At 43.5% G+C, this 17,679-nt stretch overlaps 1 protein-coding gene across 1 annotated transcript in view; it reads right to left on the reverse strand.

Annotated features, from left to right (window-relative positions):
• Positions 1 to 17,679, reverse strand: part of RFX3 (regulatory factor X3) — a 1,639,608-nt gene that overhangs the window by 807,360 nt on the left and 814,569 nt on the right. The window lies entirely within an intron of this gene.

Genomic DNA, 17,679 nt, shown 5'->3' on the forward strand with positions numbered 1-17,679 from the left:
CTTGTCACTGCCCAAATTCCTGACATTATTTTTCTCTCCATAACACATCCCACTGTGCCCAAACATTCAATATAAACAGTCCAGTTCCTCAGTCTTAGCCCTAGTTCCAGCTCCCTAGAGTTTCTATCAGCATTCTGTGCAGACAGAGTGAAAGATCATGCTAAAACCCAGGTAGACCATATCGACTGGTAATCCTTGGTAAAGCTCACCCACAACTTGATCATAAGACTGGATCAGGAAAAATAAAAGAGCACAGCGTTGCGAGTCCACAATCCTTATTTAATATTAAAAAATAGTAAAACAAACAGGTTAAGCGCTTTCATCAATTAGTATGACTTCTTCAGAACATTCTGAAGAAGTCATACTAATTGATGAAAGCGCTTAACCTGTTTGTTTTACTATTTTTTAATATTAAATAAGGATTGTGGACTCGCAACGCTGTGCTCTTTTATTTTTCTTGGTTTGGTGTGAGCACTTATAGCACCATTTTTTATTACATAAGACTGGATCAGGTTTGCCAGTCTCATTAACAGACAGGGATAGAGCTCTGACTATGGCAAAGGTGACCTAGGTTACATTAGCTTGTCAGGCATCTGATGGACTTGGCTGTTAAGGTTGGAGTGAGTGAGAGACCACTGCCAGTTCAGCCATTAGGGAGGCATCTCCGGCTCACCATATGAGTGACACTTAGTAGTAGCAAACTTACAAGCCTGCACTTCCACTGTAATATGCACAATGTCAAATAAGTACTTTTCTTGAAGCAAGGCAGATGTATCAGAGCTCAGGCAGAGAGGGGGAAGGTTTGCTGGGGGGACACATATGCACATGTGTAAGTATTTTTCCGACAATAAGGCAAAACATTTTCAATAATCTTAGAAGACATTCTTTAATGTGTCTGACACTACTGGTATTGCTGATACTTGTTTTTATTATTAGGTTCCCTGATCAATTGTTAGCTCATCTGGCAGTGCTTTCCAAATAATAGACTTTCAAATAAAACTGTATCAGATATTGTCAGAGCATGCTTCCATAACTTTGATAGGAAGACACTGGACAGAGCTGAAACTGTTATTTACCATTACCCCTAGATAGTACATTTGTGTACGCAACTTACCATAACTGTGGCAAATTGAGTAGGAAATCACTGCTGCAGTAGTACTTCTTAAACAATCGATTTGCCAGGTGGCAGGAAGTTCAACTTCTGGACTGACTTCCACATCTTTCTTTGGATACCCCTGTGGGCATGGCTTCTCCCCACTGACACAAGATTGATGTTCAGTGTAAAGGGGTTTATGCTCATGCTACTTTCTGTTTTTGTCATAAAAAAAGCAACAGTGTTTCCTTTCATGGCAATGAAGCATTCAACACCCTCACCTGTTTTTATGGATATGCCAGCAGTAAGCAATTCCTCAGATTTGTGAGAAATGTAGTGAGGCAGACCGGCAATACTGACTGCCCTCCAGGACTCTGGTAAGGTTTCTAGACCATCCTCTCATTACTTGTGGAAAGCTTTAGGCATCATGACTTTTTTACAATCATTTGGGGATGGAACCTGTACTGCAGCTGTGGTCTACTATTTAAACACTTGCTTTTGTGGGCAACTGTGCACAGAAATGTATTTAAATAGTTTTCTTTACAAAACAGTGAATACAAGCATGGTAGAAAGGAACACCAGGTGATGGTCTACCTACAGAAAATCTTAAGACAGGAATGTAATGGTAGGCATCTTTTAAGTCTAACTTTAACATGAAAGCTAGTAAAGGGATAATGGGGAACAGAATCGGACGGGATTACATTTTTAACTTTGGGACATTAACAAAAGCTTGAAAAAGGAGAGGTTTAATACAGGCTTCTAGGTCCCTTCTTTTTGCACTAGAAAAATCCCTGAATAAAACCCTTTGCCCATGTGTTAGGCAGACATTGGTTCCATGGCTCCCTGAGAGGACATCTTTTTCAGAACAGGAGGAAACAGGGATATTTAGTTTACCTGGTAAGATAGAATCCTCCAGAAAGGAAGGAGGGGGGGACTGACATAGCCAAGCATACCCCTGTTGAATGCCTTCTACAGCCCATCAGTTTGAAAGACTCTGGTGCCACAAAGGAAGGTGTAGACTCAGACAGAGCGAGAGATTGTCGGGTGGGGTGGGGGGCTGAACAGGCAACTAATTATTCTGGCTCTCTGGACCATCTTCGACTTTAATAGACTTTCCATTTCTTTTTTCTGTCATTGCTTTCTAAAATCCTGTTTGTTGGCACCTTGTTGCTTGAAATGCTTTATGAAAAGGGGAACTGAGGTGGAAGGATAATTTTTATTTGCCTTAAAAAAGAAAGCCTGAAGCTTTATGTTACCTCCTGAATCAACTCTTCTCCTCTCATCAAAACTTTTAAGCACCTCAGCTGCATAAGAGCCATAAAGAACTTCCTTGTATAGGGGGGAATTAAAAATTTCAATGCTCACATCTTCAGGAAGATTTTTGGAAAGTAACCAATACATTTTCCCAGCCCTGAAGACAGTATCAGCAGAGTCATAAGAACACTTTATGCCATGTTTAATTACATGAGAAGCAGAAGAAACTTTTCGCTTCAAAAGAGGAAAGGTTAACAGTTATAAGTTTCAAGTCCTTAAAAGACAGAAGTAAAGACTTTAATATGTGAGCCTATCAGTTTAAAATTTGGAATGTTAAAATGCATAGAAGAATAGACTTTCTTCCCAAACTTGTCAAAAGCTTTCTCATATTTATCACAGGAATGGGACTAGCATTAGTAATTTGCATTGCAGAAGCAGTTTTGGATAGGGGAAGCCACTGCATGGTCTGCTTTGGTATTAGAAAACAAGCATTTGTGAGTATAATGTACCTTGTATACAGCCTATAACAATCCTTAGGGGCAGAAAGTTGACAGTCAGGCAAACTACAAGCTGTCAGGAAAACATTCTCCAAAGCAGATACAACAGGAGGAACAGCATAAGATAGAGGAATATACAACTGTAGCAATTCATAATACATTTGCTGGGCAATTTGAATTTCATTCTGATTCCACTGAAAAATCTATTTCATTTTCTAAACAGTTCCATAAAAAGAAAGGAATTCTAGAGGGAAATTTAAACACTTTCCTCACAATCCAAATCTTCAGGGTATGAAGAAAATCAAGAAGAACAAAATGTTTTCCTACGACCCTGGTACTTCTGATAGAGTCAGAAGGGGAAGATACTCTTTTCCTTTCTTTTCTGAAGAAAAAGTAGATAATGAAAAAGACCACTGAAATAGAAACAGGAGAATCCAAGCTTTTTTTTTTTTTGACTACAGAAGTCCCCAGAAAGGACTACGATAAAGCAGGCACAAGATCCCATGAGTTTAAACTCCCTTACCTGGCTATACAGGCAACCGTACAGCCTGGAATGATGTATATCCCCTGGTCCTTAGTGTCTGTAGGTGCTACACCAGAGGGATAGGATGAAAAAAATGAGTGGTCTGAGAAACCAAATCCGGCCACAGCAGATTCACCCATTGATAGCTGAGGCAAAATTAGAGCTTGCCTGAAACCTGAGGTTCCCTGACAACTTTCTTCTTCTTGCAGACAAGGGAAGGCAGAACCAATGAAACCAAACACTTCTCAATAGATCCAGCCACAAAAGAAGACTCAAAGATAGTAAGTGGAGCCTGTGAGAGTCTATAAACTCAGTGCTAGATAAAAAATGGATTTGAAGTAACAAAAAAAAAAAAACCCTGGCAGTCCTCAAAAGCACCAAGTCCTACCATTAAAAGATAACTTCTATACAAAAATACTAGAAAGAGTTCAAAAAACAAATTTAAACATAATGTGTTTCATGAGTATTCACAATAATAAAATCCCCTGCTACAGAATGCCAGTAGAAACAAAATCAATTTCTTAGCGTAAATAATACATTTCACAGGAAAAAAAACACTAGTTTTCATTAGAAAAGTAAAACAAAGGAAGGATTTCCCCAGAAAGGGACTTATCAGCACAGCCTTAAAGGCCCGCTAACTGACTGTCAGTTCCATGAAGCCACTAGAAAGAGCACACTTTGACAGTGAAAACGCTCTGAATCTTTAACAGCGCTGTTCATGCTCCCAGCAGTTAGAGCACTAGGAAGACTACCTAAAACTTTGAAAGGCTAACTGGCTGGTCATATCCTTTACAGGATATACCCCAAACAGCTTAAGCTATTGCAACAGTGATCTGATGTTGAACATCAAATCACTGCAAAGATTTCTCTTTTTCATGCATTACACATATGCAGTTTCTTTCTTAATTATTATTCAGTTTAACATTACAAAGATTGCTCAAGTTCTACCTTCCCTCAAATTTCACTACTTTTCCTCCTGAACATTATTCCGCATGTATTGCTCTGACAGATTTCATTTATTTCTGTATAGTTTTCTCTTCCCTTTTCTAGAGATCCCAACTACAGCTCTTTTGTCTCCTTTACAAACATTCAATAATTCTGCTATGGTTGCTTTAGGTTCATAAGTGTGTACTAGGATAATGGCCCGGGAGCCTTTACAAGCCTAGCCCATAGGATTACCCTGACATTGTGCCACTCGACATTAGTTCCCAGTGCCTCTGTCGAGTAAAGCCATTGGAGTGATCCCTGGGGTGAATTTTCTATTTCCCATCCACTCATCAAGATTTCTCTTGAAGACGGCCAGTGAGGTGCTCTGCTTGATATGTATGGGAAGTCTATTCCATAACATGGTCAGTCTCTGGGTTATGAACCTGTCCCTCCAGCATGTTCTGTTGATTGTGATAATGAGGTTGAGGTCTCTGGAGCATGTGGTGCGGAGGGATTGGGATTTCTTCAGATGTAGCATTTCTAACAGAGCTGGGTCAGACATGACTTTGTAAGTCAAGCAAAGATTGCCTCTACGTAGGCGATATGAGACAGAGAATAGTTGGTGTTTTTTAGTCTGTCCATATAGGACTAATGTTTAAGGCCTAGGATCCTCTTTGTGAGGTACTTTTGTGGCCTCTCCAGTTGTTGCAGGTGTTTAGTGAGGTACATGCCAAATAGGGCATTGTACTCAATGACTGGGCTAATGAGGGAAGTGTAGAGGGAGACAATGACCTCTTTCTTCCTGGATGCAAAACCCTTAGTAATGAGATGTGCTACAGAGAAGGACTTTCTGACCACAGTGGCAATGTGGTGGTCAAAAGAGAGGTTGCTGTTAACCTGTGTTCCCAGATCTCTTATAATGCCTTCTGTGTTCAGTGGACTACCATCGATGTGGTAATTCATGGGAAACGGGTTTTTCCCAAAGGGGATGACGACACATTTTTTGGCATTGAGCTTAAGGCCATGGTTCTGACACCAATCGTTGGTCCCAGTGAGGCCTTTCTGTAGGATGTCAACATCACTTGGGGTGTTAATAATAGCTCCCAACTTGCAATCGTCTGTGAATTTGTCAGCCAGAATCCCTTTGTGTTGGCCTGGACTTCAAAGAAGTAGATACCAAACAGGAGAGGACCCAGGACCCAACCCTGTGGGACTCCACTCATGACTGGTCAGCAGTCTGACTTGGAGTCAGCTACTTTCACACTGTGGGTTCTATCTGTGAGCCAGTTTGCAACCCACCTAGTGATACAGGGGTTGATGCCTAGCTTAGTGAATTTTTCTATGATTCCTGATTGAGGAATGGTATCAAAGGCCTTGGCCAGATCAAGGTAGGCTGTATGAACCACCTTTCCTTCATCCACAGCTCTGATGACCGACTCAAAGAAGTTGACCAAGTTGAGCAGGCATTATCTATCCTTCACAAAACCAGCTGTGCGGTAATCCAGCGTTTGGAGATTCCCTATATCCTTGTTTATTAGGTCCATGATGATGCGTTCCATAGCTTTGCATATCAGACTCATCAGGCTAATGGGGCGATAGTTCCCAGGGTCTGTAGTTGCTCCTCCTTTGTGGAGAGGGATGACTGTAGCAGTGCACCATTCGGTAGGGACAAAGCCTGAGGTGAGGCTGTGATTGAACAGGGCACACAGGTGAGGTGCCAGTTCACTCTGTAGTTCATGTAGAACACAGCGAGGGAAATTGTCAGGTCCCATAGAAGCTGTATTCTTGGCCTTGGACAGTGCTGTTTTAACCTGTGCAGCAGTAATACTGGGTGCCTGGCAATCTGCTGGTATTGTGACTGGTTCCTTGGGGGGAGTAAAGGTGGCACTGAATCTGTCGGCCAGTTGTTGTTGTTGTGTCTTTCGGCTTTTCCCGGTTAGGGGTCGCCACAGTGGAACTCCGGTCCGCTAATGATTGGTAGTTGATTTTTACATGCTGAGTTACCAGCCCTGACGCACAACCTTCAATGAAGGTATGCCCATTCACGCATGTCTCCACGCAGAAGACGCTCTAGCTGAGAATCGAACCGGACAGCGTCTTATTGTGAGGCAACAACGCTACCTTGGCAATATCTGTTGGCTCGGTATAGGAGGTACCATTGTGCAGTAGCTCAGAGCAAATCTGGGTATTGCCATGGAGATTCTTTACATAAATATAGAAGGCCTTGTGGTTGTCTTTACTATCTGCTGCAATTCTGCTTTCATAGCTAGCTTTAGAGGACTTGATGAGGGATCTCAAATTTTTGTTGAGGCTGATAAGGGAGTTTTTACAGTCTTGGGACTTTACCTTATTCCACATCAGTTTCCTTCTTCTGTTGTAGTGTTTGTTTATAGCAGGGGACCACCAGATTGGCTTCCTTTTTTTGGAGGAGAGTGTCTTGGTTCTATTGGGTATGGCGAGATCCATGCATTTGTGTACTTGTTCATACAGTGCATTGGTGTATGATTTGGTGGTCATGCAACTGATTTCCATTTGCATGGGTGCAGTGAAGTTTGCCACCTCTGTTTTTAGGAGCCTAAAGTTAGCTTTGAAGAAGTTTTTCATGGTGGTTACCTTTGCGGGGGTGGGGGGGTTGAGAGGGATGTGGATTTCCAAGGTGATTTGTTTGTGGTCGGATCTAACCAGGGAGGAGTTAAGTACTGCTGTAGAGCAACGGTCACCCATTTTAGTAATGACCAGGTCAAGGATGTTGCTACCTCTAGTGAGGGTAAGAACGAGCTGGTCCAGGCAATTGGAATTAATGAATTCCAGGAAAGGTTGCGCAAGTGTATTGGTACAGGAGTAGTTTTCCGAGTTAATAGAGGGGTAGTTGAAGTTGCCCAGTATGAGAGTGTTAGGCTGGACGCTAATAGATTCCAGGGTGCTTAGGAATTTGGAGTGAGAGTCTTGGGACATGCTTGGGGACCTGTAGCAGACTACAACCTGAATCACTGTCTAACCCAATGTTAGCTGCACCTGACGTATCTCAGACGCATTATGTTGGGCTACCAGTCTGGAGATGTACGCATCCTTTATGAATATGGAAACACCACTGCTTTTTCTAGCAATTCCTCTTTGGCAGCCAACAACATTAGACCTAGTAGAGCTTTACTATGTCTAGACAATTCAGTTTCTATATCTCAGTTCAAAACAATAATTTCCTTATGCTGCTCCAACATTTCTGAGTATCCTTTAGAAAATTTGTAAAATCTTGCAAATCACTGCATTCCCCAAAACATGTTTCCACGAACTCCAGTCTTTGCCATCTCGCCCCCCCAACAATTGTTGTTTACTTGTGAAAAAAATTCTCTAAAATCTACTTTACGTATAAAAATCCCAGTACACACATTTCCATGCCAACATCCTAAACCATCTAGATTTTACTGCATACTTGGGAGACATACAATTATGCTCCCATTGTTCCTTTGTACATTGCCTTTCCATTCTTATTTCCTAATCTTTTCTAACCTCTTGTGAATGATTACAGTTACTGTGCATTTAATTATATTTTTTTACCTGCATTCTGTCTCCTACAGGGAAGATCTATGCCTGGCATACAGGGCATTCTCTGACCCCACTCTGATGGAGGGCATTGTCAGACCCTACTCTGATGAACTTCCTGCATATCAGCAAAGCAAAAGTACAGTTGTGTACACTTACCATAAATGTAGATGTTCGAGTGTATTCACTGTTGCAGTCATTACATTTGGGTAATCTGCTGGCAGGTTGCCCTCAGTCGGCCTGATTAACAAAGTCTTGGGTCTTGCGTCAGTTGCTGTCCCTTCTTCCATGACGTCAGGTCGTCAGGGGTATAAAACATGCAGCCGACGCCATTTTCATCAGTTTTTCTTGCCCCAGATGTCAGGTGCCCCCCAAATGCAGAGCAAAATATATATTTTATATATATATATATGCATGTAATTTAGAACACAAAAATATACCTCCAAATAAAATCAAATACACCAAAAAGGCTTTTGAGCATAGTAAAAGAAAGAAAAGGTATAATAAGAGGATAATAGGGGGCTGGCGGGTGGGTAACCAGGACTGCAACAGTGAATACACTCGAACATCTACATTTATGGTACGTGTACACAAAGTACAGTTTTGTACCTACCATAAATGTAGATGTTCGAGTGGTTATGCTGCTGCAGTCATCACACTTGGGTTATCCTGCCATCAGGTGGTCCCTCAGTCGGCCTGAATTCCAAAGCCTTGGTCCGGTGTCAGTTGTCGTCACTTCTTCCCTGACGTCAAAGCGGCAGGGGTATAAAAGAGGCAGCCAACGCCATTTTCTTCAGTTTTTCTTGCCCCAGATGTCAGGTGCCCCAAACTAAGAAGGCAAAATAAGAAGTTTGCAAAACATACTTTAGTGCAAAGCAGTGGTACTAGTTGTAAGCAAATACACCATATAGACATGCATCCCAAAGGTTGAAGTACATGGAGGTATAAGAAAAGCCTTGTTAGGTAGAGGGGATGGAGGGAGGGTAACCTGGACTGCAGCAGCATAACCACTCGAACATCTACATTTATGGTAGGTACAAAACTGTACTATGTTCATCGTGCTATGCTGCTGCAGTCATCACACTTGGGTAGAGTCCCAAAGCTATGGTTGGGTGGTAGGAGCTAAACTGGGTTAGGTGTAGCTAAGATGCCCTGCAGAAAGTACAGTTTTGTACCTACCATAAATGTAGATGTTCGAGTGCTTATACAGTTGCAGTAATCACAGATGGGTTCTCTGCCGTCAGGCGGTCCCTCGGTCGGCCGAATTCCAAAGTCTAGGTCCGGCGTCGGTTGTTGTCGCTTTCTCTCCTGATGTCAGTGAGGCCGGAGTATATAAGACACAGCCGACGCCATGTTCTTCAGTCTTTCTTGCCCCAGATGTCATGTCAGGTGCCCCTAGAAGGAAGGCAATACATAAATTATGTTTATATATATATATATATATATATATATATATATATATATATATATATATATACAAGCAATGCAATATAATCCAAAATCAGTAGTTGCAAGCAAATAAACCATAGAAGGATAACCCAGTCAGGTTGTATGAAGAGGTTGTTAGGCCCCATGCCTTTACCAAGTGGGGAAGGAGGGAGGGAAACCTGTACTGCAGCTGTATTAGCACTCGAACATCTACATTTATGGTAGGTACAAAACTGTACTATGTTCATCGTGCATACAGCTGCAGTAATCACAGATGGGTAGAGTCCCAAAGCTACACACAGGGTGGTAGGTACTAGGAGGAACTGGGTTGAGCCAGAATGCCCTGCAACACAGCAGTGGCAAAGCCTGCTCTAGTTCTGGAATATAAAGGAAGGTGGTAGTGTTTTGTGAAGGTATGTACAGAACTCCAAGTGGCTGCCTCCAAAATATCTTTGGTAGGAACTCCTCTGAGGAAGGCTGTAGAGGTAGCTGTGGCCCTGGTGGAGTGTGATCTGATACATGTAGGAACAGATTTCCCATGATAGGAATAACAAAACCGTATGCAGTGGCCTATCCACTTTGAAATAGTCTGCTTGGAAACTGGCTTCCCTTGAGCCCCTACAGCATAGGACACAAAGAGTTGTTCTGATTTCCTGAAGGACTTTGTTCTGTCCAAATAGTATTGTAGCTGCCTATGGATGTCTAAAGAATGTAGCAGCCTTTCCCCTTTGTTTTGAGGATTAGGGTAAAAGGTAGGAAGGTGTACGGCTTGATTTAAAGCTACCCTGGATACCACTTTAGGCATAAATGATGGGTTGGTACGAAGGGAAACCCTGTCCTGATGGAAGATGAGAAAGGGCTGCACCGCCATGAGGGCCTGTAGTTCCGAAACTCTACGAGCTGAAGTGATAGCCAGAAGGAAGGCTGTTTTCCAGGACAAATATTGTAAATCTGTTGAGGCAGCTGGTTCAAAAGGAGGCAATGTTAATTTTTCTATTATATAATTAAGATCCCAGGCTGGTATTGGTTGTTTCCTTGGTGGTCTTATATTCTTAGCCCCTCTGAGGAACTGTCGTAAGAGTGGGTGAGAAAATAAAGGAGGATCCGTATTGAATTCTGCAGAAATGGCTGAGGCATGGATTTTTATGGAAGAAATGAAAGTCCACTGTTCAGCAGCTCAGCTAGATACTGTAATACCTGAGGCAAGTTCAGTTTTCTAGGGTCCTGGCCTTTTTTCTCATTCCAAGAGCAAAACCGCTTCCATTTTGCGGAGTAAGCTTTTCTAGTAGATGGCCTTCTGGCCTCCAAAATGACATCCTGCACATCCTTAGAGAGTAGGGTCTGTTGTGGTGTTAAGGAATTTTCCATGCAGCGAGACTGAATGTTTTCAGCTGACTGTGAAGAGTTTTGTAGCTGTGCTGAGTCAGTAGAAGAGGCATTAGAGGCAGGGACCAGGGAGGAGTATGTGTTAGGCTCCTCAGGAGTGGGTACCAGTGTTGCCTTGGCCAATCTGGAGCAATCAGTATCATCTTCGGTCTGTCTGCTCTTGCTTTCAAAAGCACCTTGGGCAGAAGAGGCAGAGGTGGGAATGCGTAAACTGTCCATGCTGTCCAACTGAATGAAAAGGCGTCCACTCTCCAGGCCTTTGGATGAAAGGTCCTCGAACAAAACTTTTCCAATTGATGATTCCTGTGGGAGGCAAAAAGATCTATGTCTGGCCTCCCCCACGCTTGGATTATTTCTGTAAACACCTGAGGATGTAACTTCCATTCGTGTGGATCTGTCATATTTCTGCTTAGATTGTCTGCCAGCGTGTTTTCCAATCCTGGCAAGTACTGTGCTTGAAGTTCGATTTGCCATTCCAGAGCCAAGTTCCAAAGAGTCATGGCTAGTCTGCACAAGGGGTATGAATGTGTTCCTCCTTGTTTGTTTATGTACCACATTACTGTGGTGTTGTCTGTTCTTATCAGTAATTGTCCTGGATGCAGGAAGTCCTTGAAAGCTGTAATTGCATTTATCACTGCTAGCATTTCTTTTTGATTGATGTGAAGGTGCTTTTCCTTTTGGGACCATTTGCCCTGAATGCACCTGTCCGTCATGTGCGCCCCCCAGGCGTAATCTGAGGCGTCTGTTGTGATGACTTGCTTTGCTTGAGGCTTGCAGAATGGGAGGCCTGTGTTTGCTTGACATGCTTGGGCCCACCATAGAAATTCCTTTTGCAAACATGGAATTATTGGTATTATTGTTTCCAAACTGTGACTGTGTTGAGACCATAGGTTTTTTAGGTACCATTGAAGTTTCCTTTTCTTGGTACCAGAAAAAGTCTTGAATAAAAACCTTGACCTTGTTCGTGAGTAGGTACCTCTTGAATAGCTCTCATGCTTATGAGCTTTGAAATTTGTAGTTGTGCCTCTGCCCTTTGATTTTGTGGCAGGTTTGGCATGCCTCTCATTTTTGGAAGAGTGTGAAATTGAAATTTGTAGCCTCTGTTTATAATGTCCAGGATCCATTTGTCTGTTGTGACAATATGCCAATTGCTTGCAAATAATGCTAACTTTCCTCCCAAAGGTGCTGCCAGCTGAGACATGCTTGGCATGGAAATGAGGGAGTCATTGGGTTTGCTTCCTGTATTGTTGTGCACTGTCTTCGCCACCTCTTGGTGCTGGAGTTTGCCATTGTCGGCCTCTATATGATCCTTGAGATTGCCCTCTGCCCCTTGTGCATCTGTATCTACCTCTTTGGGGCTTGTCAGTGGCTGGAAAGGACCAGTTTTTTGAAGGCCAATTTCTGCTAAAACGTGGTGGTTGGACCTGTAAAAAAGCTTTGACAGTTTGCATAGATTTGGCTTTTTCTTCCATTTTCCATAGTATCTCCTCAGCATTAGTAACAAACAGCACATCCTTTTGTAAAGGAGCATCTAGAAGTTTAGCTTTCACATGATCAGGCAAGTTTTGTTCCCTAAGCCAGGCATGTCTGCGAATGACTGATCCTGTAGCAGCCGCCCTACTTGAGGCCTCTAGGGCATCATAACCACATTGTAAGGTGTGTTTACCCACTTGCTCCGCACTATGCATCATATCCTGTAACTCCTTCAAATCTGGTTGTTCAGGTTGAGACATTTTATTCCTTAATTGTGATAACAGGAACTGTTGATATTTAAGCATATGAAACTGGCAATTTAAGGCCCTCATGGCTAGGGTGGCCGAGGTATATACCTTTTTTCCCCACCTTTCTAAAGATCTTGACTCTCTTTCTGCAGGAAGTGGGTTCTTGGCAGTGGAGGCCTTCAATCCCTTGGGGCCTTGTGAAATGGTTTCAGGATCAGCATTATGGCTTTTGAAGAGAAATTGGTGAGAGTTAGGTACTCTGTAGTACCTATCAGGTTTGACTGGTGCAGGAGGCAGAGAATCCGGGTTAAGGCAAGCCTCCGAATAAACATCATCAAGTATGTCCAAAACTCATAGTAATTAAATCTTCTGCCATTTTAAGTATATGTTTCTAGGGCACAGAACCCAAGTGCTAGGAGAAGCCCCCCCCATTGAAGCTAAACTTGGCCTACAAAGAAGCAGGAGGTATCGCCAGAGGTCTGTGTTGAGGTAACAAAAGAAATTCCCTAAGTCTTTTCTTGGAATCTGAAAAGTCTTGGCCTTCCCAATGGAAGTGTTCCCTCAAAGTGTGCAAGGTTTCCCCAAAGGAAAAATCCTCAGGAGGAGATACAGAAGGAATGGACTGCTCTGCATCCGAATCCTCAAAAGGGGAGTAAGAGTGTTCCTCTACATCAGAATGTTCTGATAAAATGGATTCCTGATCAGAAGAGGGAGAATCTTCCTCCACTCTGGGTCTCTGTCTGGAGGGGGTTGAGAACCCCTGATAAGAGTAATTAAATCCTCAGCCATTTTAAGCATCTGTTTTTTAGGCATGGGACCTGGAGATGGGCCCTGTGCAACAGGCCTTTTGGGATGCCTGGCTGCTTTGGATTTAGTAAAGGCCTTAATAGAAAAAGAAGATGAGGGTCTAAAGACACCATGGGTGGAAGTGGACCTGTCCAGATTAGTAGGCTCAACATTAGCAAAGGCTTCGGTGGTTGTAGTCTGGGAAAGGGCCGAGGTACCAGCGGTCTCGGGTACAGAGGACACCGCCAAAGGAGTGTCGTCGGTAGTCAGGGACTGCAAAGGCGTCTCGCTGAGAACCGGACCACGTGTAGCCTGTTTTGGCGTGGTGTCGGCGGGGACCGCAGACCTCGCATGTCGGTCCTTGTCCTTGCGTTTTTTGGACAAAACGGTAGTCGGAGTATCCGACGACATTTTATAATCAAAGGCTTTACCAAAATAGTGTTGGGCGAACTCCGCCCGACGTTTAATAGTGCGTTTATTGAAGGTAGTGCAAAAGCGACAGCCCGAGATGTCATGGTCATACAAGGTATGCAGAGGGAATGGAAATCCTTATGCGGTATTTGCTTCCCACAAGAAATAATTATTAAATTTTTCTGACATCGGTCTGAGGCAAGAAAAGTTTCCCCAACGGGGTACTTAGCTTTAATGAAGACTTCGGTTTCCAATATTTCCGTAATTCAGGAGCTGGCCGACCGGCACTTGCGAACTGCTTCTGCTTCGGGCACCGCATGGCAAAAAGGACTGGAGAACATGGCGTCGGCTGTGTCTTATATACTCCGGCCTCACTGACGTCAGGAGAGAAAGCGACAACAACCGACGCCGGACCTAGACTTTGGAATTCGGCCGACCGAGGGACCGCCTGACGGCAGAGAACCCATCTGTGATTACTGCAGCTGTATGCACGATGAACATCTGCAGTGGCAAACCCAGCTCTGGTTTTTGAGTACAGAGGAAGGTGGTAATGCTTGGTGAAGGTGTGCACTGAACTCCAGGTAGCTGCCTCCAGAATGTCCTTTGTTGGGACTCCTTGGAGGAAGGTTGTTGAGGTTGCTGTAGCCCTGGTGGAGTGAGACCTAATACTAGCAGGCACTGCTTTCTCGTGGTGTGAGTAGCAAAAGCGGATGCAATGTGCTATCCATTTGGAGATGGTCTGTTTTGAAATAGCCATTCCTTCTGAGCCTGGTGCATAGGATACAAGGAGTTGGTCAGATTTTCTGAAGGCCTTTGTCCTGTCCAAATAGTAACGTAACTGTCTATGAATGTCCAAAGAGTGAAGGAGTCTTTCTCCTTTATTCTGTGGGTTTGGATAAAAAGGTGGGCAAGTGTATGGTCTGATTGAGAGCCACAGTGGATACTACCTTTGGCATGAAGGAAGGGTTGGTGCGTAAAGATACTCTGTCCTGATGGAAAATGAGGAAAGGTTCCACTGCCATAAGTGCCTGTAGTTCTGAAACTCTGTGTGCTGAGGTGATAGCCAGCAGCAGGGCTGTCTTCCATGACAAGTATTGAAGCTCTGCTGAAAAGGCTGGTTTGAAAGGAGGAAGTGTTAACTTTTCCAGAACAAAATTTAGATCCCAAGTTGGAGTAGGTGGTTTTCTGGGGGGTCTTATATTTTTTGCCCCTCTGAGAAACTGCCTTAGCAAAGGATGAGAGAAAATGGGAGGATCTGTATCATATTGAGCTGAAATGGCTGAAGCATGGTTCTTTATGGATGAGAAAGAAAGGTCTTTGTGTAACATCTCAGTTAGATATTGGAGTATGTGCGGAATATTTGGGATGCCAGGATTTAGGCTTTTGGCCTGGCTCCATACACAAAATCTTTTCCATTTGTCTGAGTAAGTTTTTCTGGTGCTGGGCCTCCTGGCCTCCAAAATGACATTCTAGAAGTCCTTTGAGAGAAGTGTTGTTTGATAATTTAAGGTATTTTCCATGCAGCTAGATTTAAGGTCCTTAGCTGACTGTGAAGGATCTGAGAGTTTTGTTGGGTTAACAGCAGAGGGAATTGAGGTAAGATCCATGGAGGGCTGTGAGTCAAGCTTCGTAGTAGTGGGTACCAGTGTTGACGTGGCCAGTCCGGGGCAATGAGGATCATCTGTGGTCTCTCTGATCTGGTTTTCAGTAATACCTGGGTGAGTAGAGGCAGAGGTGGGAAGGCATAGACTGGCAATGCTGCCCAACTGAATGAAAGGGCATCCACTTTCCAGGCCAGGTGATGGTAAGCCCTTGTGCAAAATTTTTGTAGCTGTCAATTGTTGGTTGAGGCAAACAGATCTATGTCTGGTGTTCCCCACCTTTGAGTTATCATTGAGAATACTTGTGGGTGTAGTCTCCACTCGTGAGGGTCTGTCAAATTTCTGCTTAATTTGTCTGCCAAAATGTTTTCTTTTCCTGGCAGGAATTGTGCTTGCAGTTGTACTTGGTAAGTTAATGCTGTGTTCCACAAGTCCATTGCCTGTCTGCATAGTGGGTAGGAGTGCGTCCCTCCTTGTTTGTTTATGTACCACATAACTGTGGTGTTGTCCGTCCTTATTAGAAGTTGTCCTGGATGCAAAAGGTCCTTGAAGGCTGTTAGTGCATTTTTTACAGCTAGCATCTCCTTTTGATTGATGTGTAGTTGCCTTTGGTTTGCAGACCATTTGCCCTGTATGCATTGTCCTGCCATGTGTGCACCCCAGGTGTAGTCTGATGAATCTGTTGTCAAGGTTTGGTTTGTTGGGGGTGAGACAAAAGGAAGGCCCTTGTTTGCTTGGCATGCTTGAGCCCACCATAGAAACTCTTTTTGAAGGCAGGGAATGAGAGTTATAGTTGCTTCGAGGCTGTGTCTGTGTTGGGACCATACACTCTTTAGGTACCATTGCAGTTTTCTCATATGTAGCCTTGCATATGCAATTATTTGAATGCAGGATGCCATGTACCCCAATGCCTGCAGGAATTTCCTTGCAGTGAGCGGGGTAGAAGTTGCCATCTTTTTGAAGTACTGAGCCAATTGTTTTTGTTTGTCTGGCGTGAGGTAAGCCATCTGGACCGTTGTATTCAAGCTGGCACCCAGGAAAATTATTTCTTGTGAGGGTATTAGTTTTGACTTCTTTTTGTTTACTGTGTACCCTAGGCAACTTAGCAACTTTGTTACAAATGCCAGATGCTGTAGTAGGATGTCTTTGCTGTCCACTTGGATCAGGCAGTCATCCAGATATGGATAAATTTGTATTCCTCGCTGTCTGCAGTATGCAATTACTGATGCCAGGCATTTCGTGAATACTCTGGGTGCAGTAGATAAGCCAAAGGGCAATGCAGAGAATTGATAATGCGTTGTGCCTGCCAAAAATCTGAGGTATCTTCTGCAATCTTGTCTGATAGGGACATGCAGGTATGCCTCTTGGAGGTCCAACGTTACCAGCCAAGACTCCTTGCCCAGCATGGGAAGAAGCTGCTGTAGTGTGAGCATTTTGAATTTGGGAATGTCCAGGTACGTGTTTAGAATTGAAATGTCTAGGATGGGTCTCCAGGCTTTGTCCTTTCTTGGTACTAGAAACAGTCTTGAGTAAAATCCTTGACCTTGCTCTTTTGCAGGTACCTTTTGAATTGCTTTCATGTTCATGAGAGCTGAAATTTGCTTTTGTGCCTCTGCCCACTGGTTTGTTGGCAGATTTGGCATGCCTCTCATCCGTGGTAAAGTGTGAAAATGAAATCTGTAGCCTCGGGTAATAATATCCAGAACCCATTTGTCCTTTGTTATGATGTGCCAATTTTGTGGGAAGAGAGCCAGTTTTCCTCCTAGAGGTGCTGCCTGGGCAATTTTGCTTGGAAGATGAAGAGGAAAGTCATTGAATTTGTTTTCTGAAGGGTTGAGATCTGTTGTCTCCCTGTCTTTGAGTTATTGTTTGCCATTGTCTAGGCCTGAAGGTACCCTGTGCCTGGCCTCTGCCCCTAGGGCGTCTGTACCTGCCCTTTGGGGTCTGTCTGAAGCAGGAAAGGACCAGTTTTTTGATGGCCAGTTTCTGCTGAAGCGAGGAGGTTGTACCTGTAAAAAATCTTTAACTGTTTGCATTGATTTTGCCTTTTCTTCTATCTTCTTTAAGACTTCCTCTGCTTTGACACCAAATAACGCATCCTTTTGCAGTGGACCATCCAGTAACTTTGCTTTGACATGCTCTGGTAAGGTCTGCTCTTTTAGCTAAGCATGTCTACGTATTACAGACCCTGTGACTGCTGCTCTACCCTCCAAAGAATCAAAACCACACTACAAGGTATGTTTTCCCACTTCTTCTGCTGCATGCAACAAATCTTGCATCCCTTTGAAATCTAGTTGATTGAGGGATCATTTTCTGTTTTAACTGAGTAAGCAAGTACTGCTGGTATTTAATCATGTGGAATTGGCAGTTTAATGCCCTCATGGCCAAAGTGGCAGAGGTATACACTTTTTTCCCCCATCTTTCTAATGCCCTGGAATCTCTTTCTGCAGGTAGTGGATTCTTAGCAGTAGAGGCCTTAACCCCTTTGGGACCCTGGGAAATGGTGTCTGGG

Source organism: Protopterus annectens, chromosome 2.part0 (genome assembly GCF_019279795.1).
Source record: "Protopterus annectens isolate FY-2018-M chromosome 2.part0, PAN1.0, whole genome shotgun sequence".
Lineage (NCBI taxonomy): Eukaryota > Metazoa > Chordata > Ceratodontiformes > Protopteridae > Protopterus > Protopterus annectens.